This window comes from Carassius auratus, chromosome 45 (genome assembly GCF_003368295.1).
Source record: "Carassius auratus strain Wakin chromosome 45, ASM336829v1, whole genome shotgun sequence".
Taxonomy (NCBI): Eukaryota; Metazoa; Chordata; class Actinopteri; order Cypriniformes; family Cyprinidae; genus Carassius; species Carassius auratus.
The window spans coordinates 19,796,935-19,821,043 of record NC_039287.1 but is presented as its reverse complement, the minus strand read 5'-3'; positions in this window follow the sequence as shown (position 1 = coordinate 19,821,043).

Here is a 24,109-nt window from a genome sequence, read left to right as displayed (position 1 = left end):
AGATCGTCGAGGTGGAGGATGGCCCCTCGTGGGACTTGAATCCACATGCTCTGGTCAAGCAGATTGACACGGGTGGCTGTGTCATGCTGGTCGTAGGTCAGTGTAGCGGTACGTACTGGAGTGTTAACGAGCCATCTATCACCTACAATCTCAGCTTACGTCTCGGTGATGTGGCTGCGAGGCTGGGCATCGGCAGGGCAACGCGTGTCGCTGATCATGGGTTGCAACCCGCAGATTCCATCAGTATTGTCTCTGAGAAACGGTTTGCTGGGGCAGAGGTAGTGAATGTCTTTAGTTAGGGTGCACATGTGAAGGTTTGGGGCTAAGTACAGCTGGGTGTTGCTGTCATGGTACGCCACCACCTCAGGGGTACGTATCTTGATATGAGTGTTATCCTTCCAGAACCCCACATTAACAATGTCTTTGAGTCTGTAGATTCGGCTTGACTCTATGATGGGTAAGTTCAGGAGGAAACTCATCTCCTTCTGCTCAGGATCCACGTAAAGGGGAATAGCACTACCTAGAGAGTAGGCAAGGTGGATTTGCATAGGATCAGTGGGTGTGGTGATGGCGGAAGCCAGCACATTTTGCACCAAGCTTAGGGGTATCAGGTATGGTGGAATTCTTCCCATGGTTAGACTGTCGATGGAAGAACTCACTTCCCGTAGCATGTCAGTCATTAATGTTGTGACCAGCTGCGTTTGGGCAAAGTCATTCTGGAACACAGTGAACAGCTGTTTCATGGAGTTCATGGTCTGGTTCAAAAGCATGCTGTGGGTGTTGAGAATGACCACCGTTCCTTTCAAAGTCTTTCCAATGGTTTGCAAGGATGCACTCTGTGTAGTGAGTTGCTCTTTTAGCTGTGGAAGTTCAGTCTGAATTTCAGCCACATGCCGTCTCACAGTGGCTATATTTACTGCATTGACACTGGACATACCAATGTTGAACAGAGTTCCAACAGCAGCGGCGGCTCCGAGCAGCGCTCCCAGGAAACGTTTGGGGCGGCGGTTGTGTCCACCTAGTTCCGCCTGGGTAACAGTCATCTTCTCATGTTTGTTGAGCATGTGCTTGACATCAGCCTCAGCGTGCTGGAGGGAATCCTCTGTCCAACGGGCACCAGCCCAGCTGTACTGGGCTACTGCGCGGGGGTAGTGTGCTCTGTAGACGTTGCGGGGGTCGAGTCGAACGTATACTTTCTGGGTGTACGTCCGACAATTCGTGATCAGGAGTCCTGGTTGCTCTCTCAATACAATGCCCGAGGCAGGACCCGGTGTGATAATGTCTGATGACGGCTGGCCTCTGGTTGACTGGAGGCACAGGATGAGAATCCACAGCAGCATCCTGTTACAGGCCAGAGAGAGAGAGAGAGAGAAGGGGAGGAGAAGGGAAAAGAGAGAGAGGGAACAGGTCAGTGAGGTTTGTCCCGGGTTGGATGGGACAGTCTTTTCGCTTCGATGGCGGCGGTTGGTGTTTAGCTTGCATTGGCCCCTCCCTGTCTTTCTCTGCTAGTGGCCACATGTCTCTTAATCTGGTTACGGTGGACCCATTTGAGAACTGGTTCTCTCGATCCCCGACTTAGCTGGATTTGGTACGCAACTGGGGAGAGTTTGTTCGTAATCTCATGAGGTCCCGTCCAGTGTGGCAGGAATTTCTTTGACAGCCGCTGGGGGCCTGTCTGAGTTGGCGGGGTGAAGCGGTAATACAAGACCCTGTCGCCCACATTCAGTTCCTGGTGTGACGCTTTCCGGTCATAGTATGCTTTCTGGCCTTCAGTGCTTTTTTGCAGGTGTTGCTGGGCAAAAGCAAACGTTGTTTTCAAGTGTCTATGGAGCTCGTCAAGGTACTGGAATGTGGTGTAAGCAGTGACAAGGTTGGAGTCTCCTGGTTGATACAGCAAGTGTAGTGGCAGGGTCATCTGCCGCCCAGTCATGAGTTCAAAAGGGGACACCCGTGTTGATTCCTGTGGGGTGGCTCTGATGGCCATCAACACAAGGGGTAGTTTCACATCCCAGTCTTTCTGATTAGCAGACACATACTTTTTCAGCATGGCGACCACCGCTCGGTTCGATCTCTCTTAACTTCGATCTCTCTACCTGGCCGGATGCAATTGGATGGTGGCTGATGTGTAGTTTAGCTTGTACCCCTAGGCATTTCCAGATCTGTTGCATGATCTCGGCCGTGAAGTGGGTACCTCTGTCTGAGTTGACTCTCAGTGGCAATCCGAACCGGGAGAAGATATGGTTCATCAGGAGGTATGCAGTGGTTTGGGCAGTGTCATTGGGTGCTGGCAGACACTCTACCCACTTGGTAAACTGGCACACCACCGTGAGGAAGTACTTGTTGCCTCTTGTTGATCTGGGCAGGGGCCCTACCCAGTCGATTTGGAGGTCTGACCACGGGAACGTGATCCCTCTGCGTTGCAGTGGGGCTCTGTAGTTTGGGTTTGCTGGTGTGAACTGGCAGCACACAAGACATTCTCTGACGTACTCTGCCACATCTTGTTGCATGCCAGGCCAAAATGCCACCTGTCTCAGTGTGTCATACGTGGCTCTGGCACCGTGGTGTCCAGCACATGGTGTGTCGTGGGCGTACATTAGCATTACCCCCTTTTGGCATCGTGGCACCACGAGCCGTGGCGATGTGCTGTCATCAGGTGCAAACCACAGAATGTCATCTTGTACACGTAGCATGTGTCTGGTGTTATACAGGTGTCGGAGGCACGAGTCATCATTGAGCTCGGCTTCAGTGATAGGGTGGTTGGAGGGGTCAGAGAGGTGGTTAAGAATTGTCTTTATGGCAGTGTCAGAGGCTTGCATATCCGCAATGTCGTTGTTGGAGATCTGCGGAGTTAGCGATAGCGACTGTGAGGCGGGCACTGCCACAGGTGAAGGTCGTTTGCTGCAGGTTAACACTGCAACATCGGGGCTGGGTGTGGGTTCTGGGGGTGACCACACCTCCCCGTGTAGTGGGCCTGTTATGGCGAGGGTGTCGGTTTTATCATTTAAGTCTTTGTCCAGCCCTGGTAGCTTAGAGTGTCCTTTTACCTTCTTCCAGTACACAGTCATATTGTGCATTTCGGTGATGTTATCACATTCTTGGAACAGGTGTTGGTGTCTGACTAGCTCGTTGTTTGCCGTTTTGAAACCATTCTGTTTCCAGCCCGGAAGGTGGCACACAAAACTGAGTCTGGCATAGTTAGAGTCTGTACAGATGAGGATTTCTCTGATGTCATGGGCTGATGCGATCTGCAGAGTTATGAGAATGGCTGCTATTTCTGCATATTGTGATGACTGGGGACCTAACTTGAAGTGTTGTGGGGAACACGGCTGGTTGTTGACCCACAGCACTCCTGCACCTGCCTTAAGGATGCAATCGTGATTGTAGGAGCATCCATCGACGTAGGCTGTGAGCATGCCCTGACACGCATTCTCTTCAAAGTACCTGTGACAGGTCGGTTGTTGCTGTTGGGGTTCTTGCACACCCATTTCTTCTGCAGATGTGTTATCAGAACAGTTTTGGCATGCGGCCAGGCCATTGCCCAGTGCAGACTTGTGATTCTGTGCATACCGTGCCTCAACATTGCGTCCTTGGAGGGCCATTAACCATGTGGCTATGCGTGAATTGGTGACCACGCCATCTCGGATTCGCTGGCTGTTGAGGAACATTACTGGCTGGTGGCAAGTCTCTATGATAACTTTCTGTGCCCCAATGTAATTGGAGAATCGCTGAATTGCCCATACAGTGCAGAGCAGAGCTTTTTCACAGTCTGAGAACTTACACTTTGGTGGAAGCAGTGTCTTGCTGGCATAGGCAACTACTTTCTTGTCTTGGTCATGCCGTTGGTACAGGCCAGCACTGAGACATTGGTTGGAGAACCCAGCTTCCAGGTAGAATTCCTTTTGTGGATCGGGGTAAGCAAGACACGGAGCTGTGCATAAATGTATTTTTAGTTCTTTCATGGCGTGTTCTTGAGCCTCTGACCAGACGAAAGGGCAGTCCTTGTTTAGCAGAGCTGTCAGAGGTCTGGCAATGTCTGAGTAGTTTTCGATGAGCTGTCGAGAGTAATTGCATACCCCTAGAAAGCTCCGCAGCTCAGAGACGTTGGTGGGAGGCTTGATGTTCTGAATGGCATGAATGCGGTTTGACTGAGGTTCAATGCCTTGGGATCCGATGAGCAGGCCCACGTAGTTAACCTTAGTTCGGCACCACTGTCCTTTGTGGAGGGCGATCTTGGCTCCACCACCGGACACCTGTTGAAGGTGAATGCCAACTTGTGTTGGTCTTCCGGGTGCACCGGAATGGTCCAGAATCCAGAGGCCACATCAAGTGTAGAGAAGATTGTGGCTCCTCTGATTCGGGGTAGTTCTTGTTCTAGCTGGGTCATGGGCCATCGTGACAGTGGCACCTGTTGATTCAGTTTCCTGTAGTCAATGGTGGGTCGCCATTTGCCGTTAGGTTTAAGGACGGGCCAGATGGGGGCTGAGTAGGTGCTGTTGCATGGACGGATGACCCCCTTTTCAAGCATAGATTCGATGATCTCCTGCACTGGTTCGTGTGAGGCGATGGGAATCTTGTACTGTCTGACAAAAGTGGGAGGAGCATCAGGGTTCGTAGGGATGCGCACCGTGTGGAGGTTGGTGAGACCACAGTCTAGAGAGTCTTTGGCAAAGGATTCTTTGAACTTATACAGAACTTGTCTGAGTCCTTGACGATCCGTATCGCTTTGAAGTGCATTAGCGTCTTGTAGAATTTGCTGCACTTGAGATTCAAAACCTGGGTAAGGCTCCTCCATCGGTGTGTCATCAGTTGGGTTGGTATTGAGAGGTGTAGTAGGTTCATGAGCCTCACCGACGTTCTTGTGGGAGACTGTGTATATTGTGAGGTGTTCGTCCTCGGTCAGCTCCGTTCTGCACACTTGGTCTTTAGGCACCGACATAACAGATGTGATGGCAATGAGTTTGAAGGGTGCAGTGAACAATGTACTGTCTGTACTCCCTTCGGGTATCAGTGCGGGTGGAATGGGACCAATGACAGGTAGTACAAGTTCAAAATCATGAAAGTCATGGCTTACTAGCCATCCCAGCCGGTAGGCCTTGGGAATGTTGATGTCAGTTGCCGTGCAGTGTTGAACAGGATGTAGACTACACGACATGACACTTCAGTGAGGGGTGTGGCTTCCAGTGTGAGTCCGAGTTCCACACATTCAGGTGAGGGTTGGAAGAAACCCAGCGTGTGGTTTAAGGTTTGACCCCATCGCATGTTGAGCCGAATAGCGACCCCTTTGGTGTAAGCTGGTACCACCGTTCCCTGTTCGTTGACCAAAGTGTCGACTTCTGGGATGGTCTGCCCTGATATGAGGTTGTCATGGTGGATGGAAACGTGTGGCTGCAAAGTCAATGGGGCCCATACAACTTCATTAAAAGTGTCCACATGAGCCTTGAGGCGAATCAAGAGGTCTGCACCAATGTAAACATCGTGGGGCAGGTCCGGAAGGACCAGGAAATAATGAGTCAGGCACTGGTAATTCCATTTCACATGCAAAGCGCAGATTCCTCTAGCAGACACCATTGAGGATGGGTGTGAGTTCAAAGGGAAACGAGTGCGCTTGCTGGTATAAGGGAGGTCACGTGTCTTCTCAGTGATTGCATTGTATAGTGTAGGCCTTATGTGCTAAATCACGTAACTGTTGCGTTGACATGCTACGCGGGCACGCTAACACTCCCAAATGGTGGCTGACAGTAGGATGGAGGTTTCGCAGAAACAAAGTTCGGAAGTTGACGTCTTCCTCCATGCCTGGTTCATTCCTTGCTCCGAAGTAGGCACGTCGCAGTCGGTTGTAGAAATTTGGTGGGGTTTCAAGTCAACCTTGCTTGAGGTCCATTGCGGTTACTAGCCCTTGGACTGATTCTGGATCAGAGAATTCACGCACCAAAGCTTTTCGCAGTTGCTGGTAGTCTGTTTTGACAGTCTCTGGTTGACGGTCTAAGAAACTGCGTACCTCACGATGGTAGTAAATTCTGAGCAGGTACAATTTGTCCCAAGTGGTTACGTTGGTGACAGTTTTCAAGTGAAAGTCTATATCTTGTAAATAAGCGTGAATGTCGTGGCCTCCTGCAGTATCTGGGTTGAACTTAGGGATGTTTCTAGCCAGCTTGTCCAGTTCTTTTGGAGTTATGTGTCCGTGGCTGGTGACCCGGACTTTCTGGAAGGGTTTTCCTTCCCCCACTGCTGACAGGGGTTCGTGGAGGCTGGCTGGTGACATTTTGAAAAGCAGGCTTTCACCCCCTTTTTCAGCTCGAAGTTCTTGGCTGACAGGCTGGGGTTCACTGGCCAGGGGAAACTCTGTGGAGTGTGTTTCCTCTTTCTGTTCACATTGTAGGCTATAAGAATGTTTCAGTTCTCTGTGAACCATGTCAAGTTCATCTATTAGAAAGTCTTTACGCTGTGTAAGGTCGTTGATTTCAGCTCGGGCAATTTTCAGGTGATTTTCATAGGCCTTAACTTTAGCATCTCTTTCTTTCAGTTCGATTTCAGCCCTTTCAAGGAGAGCGTCACCTTGTCGGAGCTTTGCCTCGAGTCTCTCTCGGGTTTCTCTCTCCAAATGTTTTCTTTGGTCTGTGTCCAGACGAAGATTCTCCAGGGCATTTTGAAGTCTTTCCACTTCTTTCTGTAGTTCTGGATCTGTAGCGTTCTCTTTCTCGTGCTGGTCTTGGGTCTCGAGAAGTAGCTTATCTAGACGACTCTGGGTGTGGGCCTGATGCTGTAGGGCTTCCTCCACTCGAAGTCTCAGAGCCGCGGCTTCCTGCTCCAAGTCGTGGTTGCTCCTTTCGCTGATCCGTGCCTGGGCGATGAGGAGGTGAGCTAGGGTCCCTGTGATCCTGGCGAGTTCTTTGTGGGTGTAACTCTGCGTCGGATCGTTCTCCATCAGCTGGTCCATCTCAGTATCCAGTTGTCTCTGGCTCAAGTGCTGCAGGTCACTGGTGTCCTTTGGCAGGAATGAGGTCGTCATCGTCTCCAGCCATGTCGCTAGCTGATCCCAAGGGACTGCGGGACTGGATGCACGCGACATCTTGGCTCACTGCGGACAAGAGAAGCACAACACACACACAAAGAGGCCAATGCAAGTTTGTTCTCTGGCTAACGAGCTATCGTACGGGCTATGCCGTCTATAAGAATTTTGGCTAACTGATGCAGACAGTTAGACAGGGAGGTGGGTCCAATTAGGGTCGGCCCAAAATAGAGACTTGACAGGGGATAGCCTCGTGGGTCACCTAGTTACACCGGCTGCTCGGTTGTCACTCTACTACTTAGCTCTCCTTGGGGTCTCTCGGTGAACTGCAAGAAACAGAATCACAACAGCATGCAAAAAGGTGAAGATAGGAAAGAGCACCGTGAAAACAAAACACCAAATAAATTGGTCTGCAATGAAATGGAATGAATAAGAACGCTAGAAGTGTTAGGTAGAGAATAAAGGGGCTAAGCCTGCTACTTTTCACAAGAGTTTCTGCTAGGGGCCTACAGCACGTGCGGCTAGGTGGGTAAGAGACCTAGGAAAAGGGTGTGGCTTAGAGAGGAAATGGACCAAACACTTAACATAAATATCAGGGGGAATATCTAATATTCTGTGCCTTATAATAAGTGGATAGGTTTTATCACTTTTGGTTCACCTGGTGGAATCCAGCGGCACGGTCAGCCTCCCTGGCGCTCCCAAACACTCAACCGCAGTGTCCCTGGCCCTCCGTTACTCTGACTCTGCGCCCTCTCAAACAGCTTGTGACTTTTAACACAACCGGCAACACCAAGATGTCAACCGCCAGACAGCACTACAAAATTGGGCTGTTCCCCAGAACCCTCTCTTTAGAAAAGAAAGTGGGCCCCGATTTAGCCCCCGGTTTAGGTACTGGTCCCAGAGATTGCGTCGTGTGTCGGCTGGACTGATTGATCACCGTTGGAGTGCCAAATTGCTGATGTCTCCACTGCGTACCGCAAACGGACAGAGATAAGAGGGACCGAGTTTCACTCACAGCCAGTGTTGGTCACGCCGGTCAGCCCCCTTGCTCACTGGAAACCTGAGATGACTGTCCAATCCCCAAGGGAGTTCTACAATCAAATACACAAAGGATGAACAAAGGAAACTTAAAGTGAATTAAGGTTTGGTTTGTTTAATCATCAACTGAGTCAATATATATGTAGAAATAAGAGGTAACAGCTTTACCTAATAATGATAAAACAAAAACAAAAGCTTTATGATAATGATGGTAATTATCAAAATAACCTAAGCCAAAAGAGAGAAGAAAGATAAACATCAAAAAGGGCTATATAAAACAAAAAACAAAAAAAAAATAAAATAATTTTTTTTTAAAAAAGTAATAATAATAATAATAATAATTAATAATAATAATAATAATAATAATAAAATTAATAAAAAAAATTAAAGAAAAAAAAACAACAATAATAATAAAAAACAATTAATAATATAAATAACATAAGACAGGAATGAGCACGGGAGAAGAAGAAGCTGGTTTTCACCACAAAGGGGCGTATTCACTCTCTGTGGCTTAACCTGGTGAGCAGAAAACTTAATTCAAATAAAAAATTCAAAACTGGTTTAAAACAAAATTGAAAATAAGCAGGTGAGAAGAATTAATAGGAAAATCTGAATAAATGCCCTATAATACCCAACGATAACAGTAATGTGTCATTAATAATTATGAAATTAATCAGAAAGGGTAAAAGTAGACGTATGCAATTCAAAACAGAACCGAAAAGAAAGAGATCAGAGAGATGCAAGCTGTGAACTGACTTAACAGGTTACTGCCACTAGATGGCTTACTTCCTTCTAAATGGGTTAATCAGTGGTTGGCCGGAGACACTTAATTTGCACTATTAAACAATTAAATTCTAATTCAAATCATGTTTGAACCAAATTCAAAGTAAATGTGAACAAAGGCAGGCAAAAATTGTCTAATGCTGAAATAATATTCGCAGGAGCAAAGCTGTTAATGCAAATAATTATTGAGAATTTAGACAGCTAATTCAATAAATCACAGAGAGAAATAGAGGTTAGTAATTCGAGAGCCTTATCTGAAACGGCCACGAGATGGCACTCATGCAAGCTGGAATCAGAAGACAGGGCAACTTGAAACTTCTAAAATTCCCTCTGGTGTTTAGATAGCGGAATGACAGTCAGTTTCACTATTATCTAATCTCTGTGCGCTCATCAGCGCTGATTCTCTGCATCAAAATCGCAACTCACAAACAGACAAAGGTTTTATGACCCTTGAGGTGCTAAATTAAACAGCGCGTGAGGCCGGAGCTTTTCTCTAACCAACACCCGACTGTTAATAACAGGTTTTGTCCATCTGTTGACCTCCCATAAACATTTAACAAAATAGCACTTATGATTTAAATGTTTTAGGTTTAAAATCGGGTAGCTAAGCCAATTTAGACCAGGAGTTTTTATAGTTTAAATTTTGAATATCACTGTGGCTCACCACGAATTCAATAACGATATTTAATAAGCAAGGCCTTTTTAACTGAATCAGAGGAACATCGCTCAGGTTCAGATTTACATATTACAATTAATAAAAGATTTCTTCATCTTTTAAATACTCATATGAAAATGTTGGTCTTCTCTTGACTTTTAACATTTACTGTAGTTTACTTTTATTAAATAACAGTGACTATAGGTATTTTTAGAAACTGTTATTGTGCTGGACAGCTCGCTTTGCCAAATGAGTTCGCTCGAAGCGCGACTTAACTCACAATTCAAAAATGTGCATACATAATATTAACATCCAAAAATGCTCATGAAAATGAAAATGAATATTGCTCACAAAAACAAAGTTTGAACGCTGCCCAAATTAAACTCCACCATAATAATGTAGCAACAATCACTTTCTGGGGAATAATTAACTCAAATGAAGTGAATATTCATGAGTCTATGAATATAACGCGCTTATTGCTAACAAATATTAAATTACCCAAAGAGGGAATATTTAATCATTTAAAGGTAACCTTTACTAGAATTAATTTAAGTTACTCTAGACAATCTGTTCGTCCAGCGAACTGGAAGCTAGACTTCCTTATCAAAATTCAATAAAAATACCCTTCTTACAAACTCCAAGAAATATTAATCTTCTGATCAGGAAAAACAATATTTTCTGTGTCTGTACTACTAAGATTACTGAAATTAATTAATATAAAACAAAGCTCGTAGCGTAGATCACACGATTCAGGGACTTCGATCTCAATGAGCAATAAAACAATTCAATTCAAGCAAATTATAGGATTTAATAAAAACAGACTAAAGAGTACATAACTACAATTCACATGGATTAAATATGAGTATATAGCAAAACGAAAATACAATTTAAACAAGGTAAACGAACAAGAATAATAATGAGATAAATGAGAGAGAGAGAGATAAAGAGAGAGAGAGAGGGCGGGGAGAGAAAGTGAAAGTGAGAACCAATCTCAGCGTGACAATTTCAAACAGTTAACTTTGCAAGAGACCCCAAGTCATTGAATAATTTCACAAACATGGAATAGCCTAGACAACCTTAAACAGCAATTTTAGTTGCGATATAAGAAAGTACTTGCTTTGATCTGGCTCTTGTGTGTAGCTGCGCTCAAATTGTCCGGTCCGTGTGGCCTCAACGTGGTTCTTTCCAGAGCAGATGATGCGCGAGCTCGATGGTTAACGCGAAGGTAAACTTTGCCAAAAGATGACTAGACTTAAGTTCGTTTGGCTCGTGAAGGCAATTGAACGAAGTAAAGACAATAAAGAAAAACTAGAATGAAACGAAAAGTAAAGAAGAATAAACGGAGAACTTCTTGAAGTCCGGTTGCAAAGCTGGGAATCCTCTTTTCTCTCTGGCGGAATGCCCAGAATACAGGTTTCCCTGAGCTTTTACGTAAATCTAGGTTTACACCTATTTTTTAGTATGAGCCAATGAAGTGTAAACAAACTAAGGCGGGAAAAATCTTCTTTGTTTGCTGATCTCCGCCCACTGGTCTAATTTATGGCGATGTCAAAGTTAAACATTTTTCTTAAGCAAGATCGTTCCTCTGAAACAATGCATCTTTTTGTAATTTGCTATCAAGATTCATTACAGTCCTGTTTTTACGATTATACAGACACCAAGAACTATGATTTTACCAATCCCGTATCCAAAGGTACAGAGTTATTCTTAACTAAATGCATATAAAGTTTGCATTAAACACACAGTAACATTCATATATTCCACTATGCCGCATACATACATTTGAGCACAAAAAGGGAGACATTAAAATACATTTAGAGGTAGTTTAAGTAAAAAAAAGTCCATGGGCTAGCCAAAAAATGCTTGTGCCTGTTTTTGAGTGTGTGTGCGTCTCATGACTGTGTGTGCGTCTATTTCACTGGAATGTGTGATCAAGAAGGGGGGGTGTTTGTCTTCCCTTTTGAAGTTCGATATCGCATCTCTGGATAGTCTCCAAGGTGTTATAACTCTCATCCACTCCAGGACGTTGCCGTCATGGCGGCGCCCAGGGTGGTGAGTTATGTTGTAAGAGGGTTTTAAAACGAAAGTCCTGGTTTTTTCTTTAACTCACTTTCTGGTCTTTGAGTGTAGAATGTGTCAAAAGGGTCAGGATTCATTAATATGGAACAGATGGTTGAATACCATCCGCTCATTGGTGTTACAACTGCAATATTAATTTCTCGCTAGAAATTACATAAGTGGAAAAAGTTGTTCAGAAACATACATTTACACACAAACTGAACACTGAATCTTTATTTTTTTGGCTTAACTGTCACAGAATGGAACACACGGGATTGTGGAATATCAAAGGCAGCGAAGGATACATCTATGCTGCCTTCAAAACCGGCCAGATGAAGTCATCTCAGGAGACAGGAAATCAAGCTGACACTGATTTCGGATGTGCCTTGAAGCCTTCCTACTTTGGAATGCGACCTCCAAAGGCAGCATTTTTCAGTTTTCAGATGCAGCCTATGATAGTGAATAGCTCAATAAAAACACATGACCAAATTTGCCTGTCACTGTATGAATTATTACAGATTCCGAAACCCATTTGTAAATGTTGTAAGATAGCTCATTGCAAGCACTCTGCATTCATAAGCTGCCCCCTCGTGATTCAGGTTTTAACAAAACTTCTGAGAATCATGTATTTTACCATTTAAATTTACCTCCTTTTTATCATAATACAATTCATTTCAGAGCTTCATTAAAGAAGGTCTTAGGCTCCAGTTATTTCCCCTTGCTGAATTGACATGCCTTGGTGTTTTCCAGTTTTCCTCTTCATGCCAATAACATTATTCTGGATGTTTTCAGCCAGCAACATTACAGAACCTTTAATGTTCTCATGTGTCACACGACACGACACGACAGTATCAATAATTCTGTGTAACATCTGAATGGCTGAAGCGGTTTATCACTTTACATTGTTGCGCAAACTCAGTGCTGTGTGGGAGACTCTGCTCTTGCGTGCAGCTGGCGGATGCAGTGCGTAGCGCCGCCTCACATTTTTTTGCAGTTTGGTGTAATTTAGAAATGGTGCCTAAAGTGGGGGAAAACTCCCTCGCTTCGGCGATCAGCTCTCACTCAACCGGACCAGAAATGTCCCGGTGCTCCCGATGGCATTTGAGCGGAGTTGTCTCGCTGTAAAGGACACACGCACTCAGTAGATGATGGGTGGGGAAATGTGAGATGACAGAACTGATAATGCACCAATTACAACAAAGAATAATTAGTTTCACAACTGCATGGTACACCATTAAAGGGAACGATTCATGATAGTAAATTACAGATTTTGCAAAGCAACAAAACAAGTGGGCCCGACCACACCAGTGGTACGATAGAAGACGGCCTTAGTGTGTATGTGATCATGTACAGGCCACATGACTGAGCACACGAATGAACACTAGAGGTTCAATATTTGTCTGTTAATTCCAAGCAAGTGTGAGCAGCTATTAAAAATATTAATGCAACCCCATTTTTTTTTTCCTCCTCTCTGGTAATTTGCATGTCATCGTAGCAACTTATGTCCCAAAATCGAAGCACGAGCACATGTAAACACCACATCGGATTAGATAACGTCTCATGCGGTCCACCGTATCTTTGATCTGGATGAAGAAATAAAATCCATGTAAACGTGAATATTTTGTCACGTTCTTATAACCCTATGTATAGAAGCCATAGAGCGACAAATGCCTGCTTTTGAAGCTGTGTGCATCTGAAACATAGTAAATGTGACATCAACCTTAGAAATAAACACCAGTGACATTGATATTTTGCCGCTAAATACAGCAAACCCCCGTTGAAACGCTTATACGAGAATGCTGGTCTCGTTTAACACTGTTCTAATTGCTTAATCGGCGTGTCCTTAGACCAATTGCATGCTCTAGCTGCGTATTGCTCCAGGTGTATGAACACAGATGTATAAATGCTGCTGCAAATATGCTAAATATTCGTTCCTGCAACCGATGCAAAACCATGTTAACCACCAGGCAACTGGATTGGTACACGTCAGCAACAGCTGAGTGTCAGCTGATGCAAGCATGACTAACATGACCTGACTGAACTAACGCGATGCTCGATTTCCTCTTTCCACACTCATGAACTCGACTGCATCGGAGAATGCTTTGGGGAATGAGAATGCCACGCCGCCTGACTTTCAAATCTCTGCCAAGTGTGGAAGAGCACAGCTAAAGCAAGAGAAGGAGACAGGAGTCTGACAGTAATCGGGGACAACCTGTCCAATGGCCAAACTTCAGAAGGAGTGAGTCTTGACCCCCAAGAGAGGGGAGATCAGAGGACTCGAGGCTTAGGATAGCATCCTGATCATCGCTTAGCATAAGCTTCTTCTGGCCGGAGGCATCAGGGCACCATGGAGGAAACATGTAACCAGAGGGTGTATGCCCACTGTCTTGCCACCGAGAGGGGCGCGATATTCTGCCATGGCCACCACGTTGACCTTTGTTGTGGAGTCGGTCAACCCTGTGGAGAGAAGGGCCTGCAGGAACTCCAGCACTGTACCAACCGGGCAATTAACTGGGTCAAGTTGGCGGTCTCTGCACCAAGAAGGGAAAAGCTACCATTTTAATGCATACAGTTTCCTCATTGAGGGAGCTCTGTATTGGAGAACGGTCTCAACAACTTTGGTTGAAAGACCGGAAGCTAAGAGATGTGCCTCCTCAGAAATCACACCTACAGCCTCCAAGCTCCATGCGGGAGCACACCGTCTGCCTGCAAGAGGAGATCTCTCCTGACGGGAACCTTCCATGGAGTGCAGTCAAAAAGAGAAATCAGGTCCAAGAACCGTACCCAGCCTGGCCAGAACGGAGATACTAACAGCAGCCATACTCCGTCACAGCGCACTCTCTCCAGAACTCCTGGTAGCAGAGCAATCGGTGGAAAAACATACAGATGAAGCCTCGGCCACGTCTGTACCATGGCTTTGTTGCTGTGTTGTAGTTGTTCACCAACACATGGTGACTTCTTAGGTCTGGGAAAAAGTAATGTAGGGTTCGAAGCATGGCCAGCAGATGATATGCCATGTCAGATGGCAGCCACTCCACAGACCGCGGACAGGGTGACCACTTATGACCGCACCCCAGCCGGTGAGGGATGCGTCCAGCGCTAACGTTACATGGCGACAAGGAGCTCCTGGCACCGGGACCTGAGACAAGAACCAAGGCTTCCTCCACATGTCCAAGTCATGTATGCACCACCTTCCGGGAGAACCCCTTGGTCTTGGGCCACCACTGTAGGGGTCTCATGTACAGCATGCCAATAGTATTCACATTGGACACAGCTGCCATCAGACCCAGCAATCTCAGAGACTGCTTGACAATGAGTGACAGGCCTTCTCTCACTCTCACGGCTGCAGTGAGGATTGACTCAATCCGAGCAGGTGACATACGTGCTTGCATCGTGGTCGGATCCCACGCCACAGCAATATAAGCGGTTCTCTATACTGAAGAAAGCACACTTTTCTTGGTGTTAATTCTTAATCCCAACTCTTTCATGTGAGCGAGAATGACACCTTGATGCCGAACCGCCATACGCTCTGATCAAGCTAATATCAAGTCAAGTCAAGTCACCTTTATTTATATAGCGCTTTAAACAAAATATATTGCGTCAAAGCAACTGAACAACATTCATTAGGAAAAGAGTGTGTCAATAATGCAAAATGATAGTTAAAGGCAATTCATCATTGAATTCAGTGATGTCATCTCTGTTCAGTTAAATAGTGTCTGTGCATTTATTTGCAATCAAGTCAACGATATCGCTGTAGATGAAGTGACCCCGACTAAGCAAGCCAGAGGCAACAGCAGCAAGGAACCGAAACTCCATCGGTGACAGAATGGAGAAAAAACCTTGGGAGAAACCAGGCTCAGTTGGGGGGCCAGTTCTCCTCTGACCAGACGAAACCATTAGTTCAATTCCAGGCTGGAGCAAAGTCAGATTGTGCAGAAGAATCATCTGTTTCCCGTGGTCTTGTCCTGGTGGTCCTCTAAGACAATGTCTTTACAGGGGATCTGTATCTGGGGCTCTAGTTGTCCTGGTCTCGGCTGTCTTTCAGGGCAGTAGAGGTCCTTTCTAGGTGCTGATCCATCATATGGTCTGGATACGTACTGGATCCGGGTGACTGCTGTAGGACCTCGGTGAACAGTCACGCCAAAAACTGCAGAAACGGCTGCTTCGGCCAAAGTAATTATAAGAGCCTTCTTCCTCCCATCTGCGATCTGAACACAGTTAATGATTAGCTGAGGTAAACAATGCTCAAGATTGTCTGGACCCCTTTTTTGTCAGGGAAACAAATGGCTAAAGGACATTGGGACATTAAGCGAATTGATAACGTGATCATACAACAGAGGAAAGGTCTGTTGCAAAATGCCCCCGCTCATGAGGAAACTAATGGTACATTGACATCCTGAGTCCCTAAAAAGGAGCTGATTTAATTAACTCTTTTTACTAGATACAAGGACCCTGTGTATCACAGCATCACATAATCCCAATGTATGGAAATGCCCCAGGAATTGTTAATAATTAGTGGACCTCAATACAAAGAACCGATACAGGATCATCCCATGACTTTGCTTATTGCTTGCTTGAGAATCTTTCTACGAACTGAACTTTTCAACAAACTATCTCAAAAGGACAACCATTAAGAAATCTGAAGGTTTAACTATAGTCACAAATAATGTTTTATGCCTTTTATATATGTTTGATGTGCTCAAGGTAATCAGTGCAACGTTCACCAATGTTTAATGTATGGTTTTTATAACTTTAACAGATTGATTGCTATTGAATGTGTGAAAGATATGGAAAGTTTAGTATTGAATGAAAGCTCACGTTATTTATCTAAACTTGGAGCAAATGAAATTTCCAGATTCTGTATTGTGTGCATATTATGACACTTTATAAGGTATTAACCCAAAGATCCATCCCACATGACAATGCCACATGATGTTTAATCGAGAAACAGTACGGGGCGTGTCTAAGCTCTGCAACAGCATCCCATTGGGAGATCGCACCGTGGGATGGACCAAATCTGCTTTGATAAAACCCCAATGCTCCAGTCTAGTCTCTAGTCTAGTCTCCAAGCGCGTCATCTCTTGTCGAGGGTGGTGTCGTGTATCGTGTTGCTTAAATGCGGTGCGGTGCGCTGCTCTTCCATCTAGGCCATGGCTTGAACTACCTACACGCTTGCTAGCGTTCTTGCCATCCAGAACTCCAAACCACTCCGTTGAAACTTTGTGACAGCGAAACCATGCTTGCTTGCCCCTCTTCAACCCTGGCTTCTAGCCATCAGCGTGCTTGCAAGTCATAAAGAGTTTCAACTTTCCGTGACAGAATCTTCAAAGCTCACGCCGCACAAACGAGAGGACTCGGAAGAAACTTTGTCCACCGTCAAGGCAAGAGCTGTTGAATCTCTCAAAATTCAGTCGGGCAGTCAACCAACCAATCAAGGCACAGGGCATCCCCAGACGTCATCTACGCAACCGCGAATCCCAGCCGGGATTCCACTTTCAGCTCAACGCGAGCCAAGGAGACGAAACAACACCGCGGCCAGCAGCACAACCACAAGTAAAGGCAAACAAACCTCTATCTATTGCTGAAATGGTGCAAGGTCGTTATTAAGTTGTAAAGATAAACTAGGGCTCTGCTTTTATTGATTCTTGATACGCCTGTGAATTTGGTAGAGATTTTCTCATTAACTCACCTCATAAATCCGTTGCAACTGTGTGTGTATGTGTATGTATGTTTGTGTGTGTGTGTTCATTTAGTTTAGATCCATATAATCTATAGAATAGCTCAATAAATTCTTGTTTCATTTATAAAGAAGTATTGTCTTGTGTGGTGTATTTTAAGATTAAACTTTGCCCAGATCCTGTGCTACCTAGCCTGTACCGTATAAATTTTCTTTCTGTTTGTATTATCTTGTTCATGAAGTAAACTCAAACAGATTTTAAGGATATACTGAATTTTAAGTTTGCTGGACGAACCGTTGATGAAGTATAAACTAAATCAATTTGGACTCAGTTCAAGGAAAGCAATTTGAATCTTTAGATCTGATTTTTCTCAGAATAAATGAGCTAATATTTCCTTACACTGCAGTGACCCTCTGATCTGGATACAGACTGGATCTGGTGGCTACGGTGACCTCGGAATAAGGAGAAACAGACAAATATTAGCGTATAAGTCATTCTTCAAATGATGTAGCAAGTACATACCGTGTTATGGGAAGTGTTTCCCACTCATTCTCTACTATAGGAGAGGAAGAATTGTATAAACTTGTTAAATCATGTAAACCAACAACATCTATGTTAGACCCTATACCATCTAAGCTCCTAAAATAGGTTCTTCCAGAAGTCATAGATCCTCTTCTGACTATTATAAATTCCTCATTGTCATTAGGATATGTCCCCAAAACCTTCAAACTGGCTGATATTAAGCCTCTCATCAAAAAAACACAACTTGACCCCAAAGAACTAGTTAATTATAGACCAATCTCGAATCTCCCTTTTCTGTCCAAGATACTAGAAAAGGTGGTATCCTCACAATTATATTCCTTCTTAGAGAAAAATGGTATATGTGAGGATTTCCAGTAAGGATTTAGACTGTATCATAGTACTGAGACTGCTCAATTTGATAATACCTAGAATATCAAAATCAACTGCGGGCGGCAGATCCTTTTCCTATTTGGCGCCTAAACTCTGGAATAACCTACCTAACATTGTTCGGGAGGCAGACACACTCTTGCAGTTTAAATCTAGATTAAAGACCCATCTCTTTAACCTGGCTTACACATAACACACTAATATGCTTTTAATATCCAAATCTGTTAAAGGATTTTTAGGCTGCATTAATTAGGTAAACCTGAAGGTAGGTTATTCCAGAGTTTAGGCGCCAAATAGGAAAAGGATCTGCTGCCTGCAGTTGATTTTGATATTCTAGGTATTATCAAATTGCCTGAGTTTTGAGAACGTAGCGTTCGTAGAGGGCTATAATGTAAAACCAGCTCATTCAAATACTGAGGTGCAAAACCATTCAGGGCTTTATAAGTAATAAGCAATATTTTAAAATCTATACGATGTTTGATAGGGAGCCAGTGCAGTGTTGACAGGACCGGGATAATATGGTCATACTCCCTGGTTATAGTAAGAACTCTTGCTGCTGCATTTTGGACTAGCTGTAGTTTGTTTGCTAAGCGTGCAGAACAACCACAGAATAAAGGATTACAATAATCTAACCTTGAGGTCATAAATGCATGGACTAACATTTCTGCATTTGACATTGGCCATAATTTAGATATATTTTTGAGATGGAAAAATGCAGAAAAATGCTAGAAACGTGGCTTTCTAAGGAAAGATTGCGATCAAATAGCACACCTAGGTTCCTAACTGATGACAAAGAATTGTCAGAGCAACCATCAAGTCTTAGACAGTGTTCTAGGTTATTACAAGCAGAGTTTTTATCCTATAATTAACACCTGTTTTTTCAGAATTTTGCAGTAAAAAATTACTCATCATCCAGTTTTTATATAGACTATGCATTCCATTAGTTTTTCAAATTGGTGTGTTTCACCGGGCCGCGACGAAATATAGAGCTGAGTATCATCAGCATAACAGTGAAAGCTGTGCCCTCTGAGAAATCCTGAAAACATTGTTATAAATTGAAACAACTCCTCCCCCTTTGCCTTTTAGACTCGGCTCATGTTTATAACAGTAATCTTGGAGGATGGACTCATTTAAAATAATGTAATCATCAGGTTTTAGCCAGGTTTCTGTCAAACATAGTACATCTATATTATGATCAGTGATAACATTTTTTACAAAAAGTGTTTTCGTAGAAATGGATCTGATATTCAACAAGCCAAGCTTTAGCATTTGTTTATCCATATTTTTGAACCTCAATTGAAATGTTAATCTTAACTTGGTCGATATGGTCATGAGTCATGAAAGTGTGCGGTGAGAGTACAAGGCCAGAGCAAGAACCATATTGGTAGGCTTCCGATGAGGAAGGATGGAGATAAGTGCATTTTTTTGATAGATCATGACACACCAGTCCTCGGACTTGGTCTGTTTAAGCGTGCTGAACTTCAGTCCCTTGACTGAGTGGTTCAAAAAAACACATATAAAAAAGGACACACCATCTCATCCTTCCTCGGAACAGTGAAGTACCAGCTGTAGGAGCCGGACTCTGCAACGCAATGAGGGACCACCTCGATGACCTCCATCCTCAGAGAGTGTCTTCTTCTGTTCCATTACCAGAGCCTGCTTGGGGCCCACCAGAACTGGATTCTGTGGCCTCTCACTACAGTGTGCAGGACCCACTGAGACACATTTGGCAGTAGTTTTCACACTGCCAAATAGTATACTAAGGAAACCAGCCTCTCAAGACAAATCTCTGGTGTCATAAGAGTAGTTACATCGGGGCACTGAAGTGGCGCAACGGCAGGAGATAGCCGAACTAGCTGCTTTGGAAACCTCCCAGGAGGTCGCGAGCCTCTTAGCACAGCTACATTTCCGGGTGGTACACCGCTCTTCCCCAGAGGGAGCTGACCCTTAAAAAGTTCTAGGTTTTAGACGTCAGGACGTTATGACTGAAATGATGGTCCGCAGAATCGCTTTCCATTAGAAGCCTTCGACCTGGGAGCGCCACTCTGACTCTAGCATCTATGGAGTACAAAAAGTGACAGACGTGACAGTAATTCCTAACCTCTGGTCTCCACATAATTTTTTGTCAGAGAATGGCACAGAAACTCTTTTCCTAATGGACCAAAATAAACTTCAAATGACTTATAAATGATTATAAGTCATATAAGTCCATATTAATTTATATGTAACCCACTTTAATTAGCATGTTATAATCACTTGTTGTTTATGTCTTTTAATAACTATTGGATAGCTTAAGGATACATATTCATGTTTCGTATGTACGTGTTTGAATCTGTTAGCTTGAAACAGTCATGACCATCAGTTATTTGTCAAATGTATCATATTCTTGTTATAGGAATCATGTCCAAAATTATGCCCTGCAAGAGCGGGAAAATTTGGACCACGTGCTTGATAAGATAATATATGATTTATGATACCCTGAGCAAAGACAATATCTAATTGGTCAAGACAACATTTGAGGTGTGGCCAAAAGGCCAGTTTAAATACTCAGGACGCCATTAAAATTTTGCTTTTAGCTTGCTTGTAGCGTTTGCTTCTTAGCTTTTGCAATTAGTCATACCGGCTTTTAGCCTGCTTTTAGCTTTTGCTCCTAGCTTTTACTCTTAGCCATGCTTTTAGTCCTCACTGTACGCTTGCTGCTACTATCCACGATGAGAAGAAACACCAGGGATGTGCACAGACATTTTGAGGGGCAGGGGCTCAAGTGAAATAAAGGGCACTTCTCATAATTACATTTTTTTTTTTCTTTTTTTTAAACAAAAAAGTATATATATTAACGCAACACTGACTTCCTTTTAAAAAAAATAATTAAAAAAGTTAATTAATTTTATCTTCCTCAAACTAATTTTCAAAAGATGTCTACAAAATAATCAGTTCACACAGAAACCATGTACACATACACGATAACCTATGGTAACTGATAAGGACTTAGTTTCACATTTGAGGGAGGACTGTATCATCACCATCATCAAATAAAACCTTCAAAATCCACATTTAGATGGAGTTTGTTTTAAACCTACTACACTCAAAAATATTCTGTGGCTTAGTAAATATTTAACTTAATTAACTTAATAAAATCTCTGAAAATCTTACTTGATTGTTTGAATTAAACTTACCAAAATAATTGAGTAAAAATTTAATAAAATTAAATAAAAGCCAATGTCATGTATGTATTTGTGGTTGTATGGAATACTTTTTTATAAAGGTTTAGAGGAAATTAAAAAAAAAGTTCATAAATAAAAAGTTAATTTATAAATATTGTTATTTTTAATGTTTAATGTTAACTTATTTCTACTCAGTTTTATTTATAAATGTACAGATGCAGTTACTCAGATTTACTACATTTTTTAGCGTGTAGCCTATCCTCCATCTGTTTGCATCTGTAGATTTCTTCTAGATTCACCAATTTAGATTTCTAAATTTCAGGGGCAAAGACTCTTGATGTAAGTCATTAACTAACTGGGGACGTTCTTATTTTATTAACTTATTTTATTACATGGCTTGGTTGATCTCCAGTGTAGAATGCGGTCTGTTATTTCTTGATAACAGACCGCTGTGCGGAGTATAACAGACCGTTGCCATGAAAAACAGAGCGTTGCTATGGACTCACAGGATTTTAACCGTAGAGACGGAGCGTACTATTTTCTTTAGTGGAAGCAATACAATCGGATTTAAATCAACAAACTACCTTTTAATATTTTGTGTCAAATTATTTATTTATTTGGTAGGTAGCCATGTAATAAGCAGGAGGATAATGTATAGCGATTATCCCTTACACAGCTCTAGTCTAGTAGCTCATGAGGCATGCATGCTAGCAAAACACAGGTTAACTAAGTTATATTTGCCTTTGGCTAATCAGCAGTAAATTCGAGCATTATTCAAGGCACTGGTATTTTAATCTTTTGTTCATCACCAGCTCCACTCACCTCAGCACAAGCCAAGAAAAACACTGCTGGGAGGGGCTGTGTGGCTCAATCCAGGTGTGTGTCTGTGTACAGTGTTGCCAGATTGGACTAAAGATTTCCAGCCCAACTACAGCTTAAAACCCGCCCATTAAAAAAAATACCAGCCCAAAATACATACTGTTATTAAAACTGTTATAGAATAAAACACACCATTTTTTTTCTTATTAAACAACCAGACTAACAAATCGCACATTGGAGAGCACGAGGCTCGCCCCAAGTATATCCAGTGCATTTTATATATATATATATATATATTTATAAATGATAATTTTAATAAAACACAAGGTCTACATCGGAAACCTCAGAAGGGGACATCATTTTTTATTGTTCTTGTGCTACTATTGTCAGAACTACAGTTCTTTTCTAATAGGCCAATTCTCAAATCATTTCATTATACTTTTCTTTTTGTATTAGTAGGTTACTTACAAATTTGCGCTTAATTACCAACTAATTATTTTTTTATATTATCATTATTAAAATTATTATTATTATTTAACTTATAGACCACTGGGCGAATCAACATGAATTCTCGTTTTCCTTCTTTTAATTTTAAATAAAATAATGACTGAATGATACACTGAATCGTAATCAGCTATTACGTTTCAGAAACGATCAAACATCAGAATTGTACATCAAAATAAAACTGTAGGCTAATAGCATAAACACGCTTACCTTTTAATATGAAAGTTAACGTAGATAATCCCCGCAGAACTGATGAAAACGTCTTTATTATAGAACAATTCTAGAACTATTTAAAGATAGGACCAACTTTGTACAGTCACAACCAGTTTGATTAATAGATCGTTGAGTCAAATCTCTCCAGCAACTGCCTGGGAGGTTTGAATGTTGCCGAGGTAAACCCATTCAGACCGGGCCAGTGCGCACATCCATGATGCTGGAGAGTAAAGGTAGATGCGATTCCTAGTGTCATCTTTTAAAAGCGAGACGAGGGAAAATGCCCGCTCAACATGGCCATTGGAAACAGGCAGAACAAGAAGTCTTATGGCACCTTGTGCCAATTCCTGGAAACACTTGTGCCAAAAAGCATGCTCTTTCAAATCATTTAACTGTGCTCTGATTTCTGATTGACAGTATTTACAAAATGCCTTTGTATCATCGCCTACCACAGGTGTAATACATGTTTTTAAAGACTGGTCGCTCTCCCATTCCTTTCTGTAGGACTTTTTATATTTACCTCACTTTGGCATGATGATGATGATGAATGATGATCACAGTTTTGACTATATAACGAATTAGCCTACAACAACCCGCCAATCAAGCTTGAAGTCTGATTGGAAAGGATTCCCCTGAACCTTATTGGCTAAGCTGAACCATACCTAATTTAAACATCATCCTACATTAGCTATATAATTTATTTTATAGTTCGTTTTCATTAAAAAAAAATAAAGAATACTGTTTATAGTCAAAAATAAAAACCCGCCTGTTGTATCAAAAACCAGCCCAAATTTTAAAGACCCGCCCAATGCATTTTTTTCCGGTTGGACGTGACCAAAAGGAGCCCGCCCAATCTGGCAACACTGTCTGTGTATCTGACGTGTGCCGATGTGAGTCGCTGTGCGCCACTGCGCACAAGGGGGGGGGGGGGGGGGTCAATGAGCGCTTCAGAACTCCTGACCTGATATTTAGATATAATATTCTTCAATAAATAAATTTGTTTGACAGGGAAGCTGTGCGCAAACAGGAATATATATTATTTTTTCAAAAAAAAAAAAACAAAAAAAAAAAACAAAAGCACCCCAGAAAAAAAGGGCACTTTCCCTCCAGGAATAAAATGGCAGGTGCCCAAGCCCCCTTTGATGTCTATGTGTGCACGTGCCTGAGAAACACCACCTAGTCTCGTCAAACTTCTGTTCTCTTACTTTAGTTTCTTTTCTTTTCTGTTGAGAGTTGTGTGTTCTGAGTTAGGTTTTGTAATGCTGTCTCAGAATCTGAA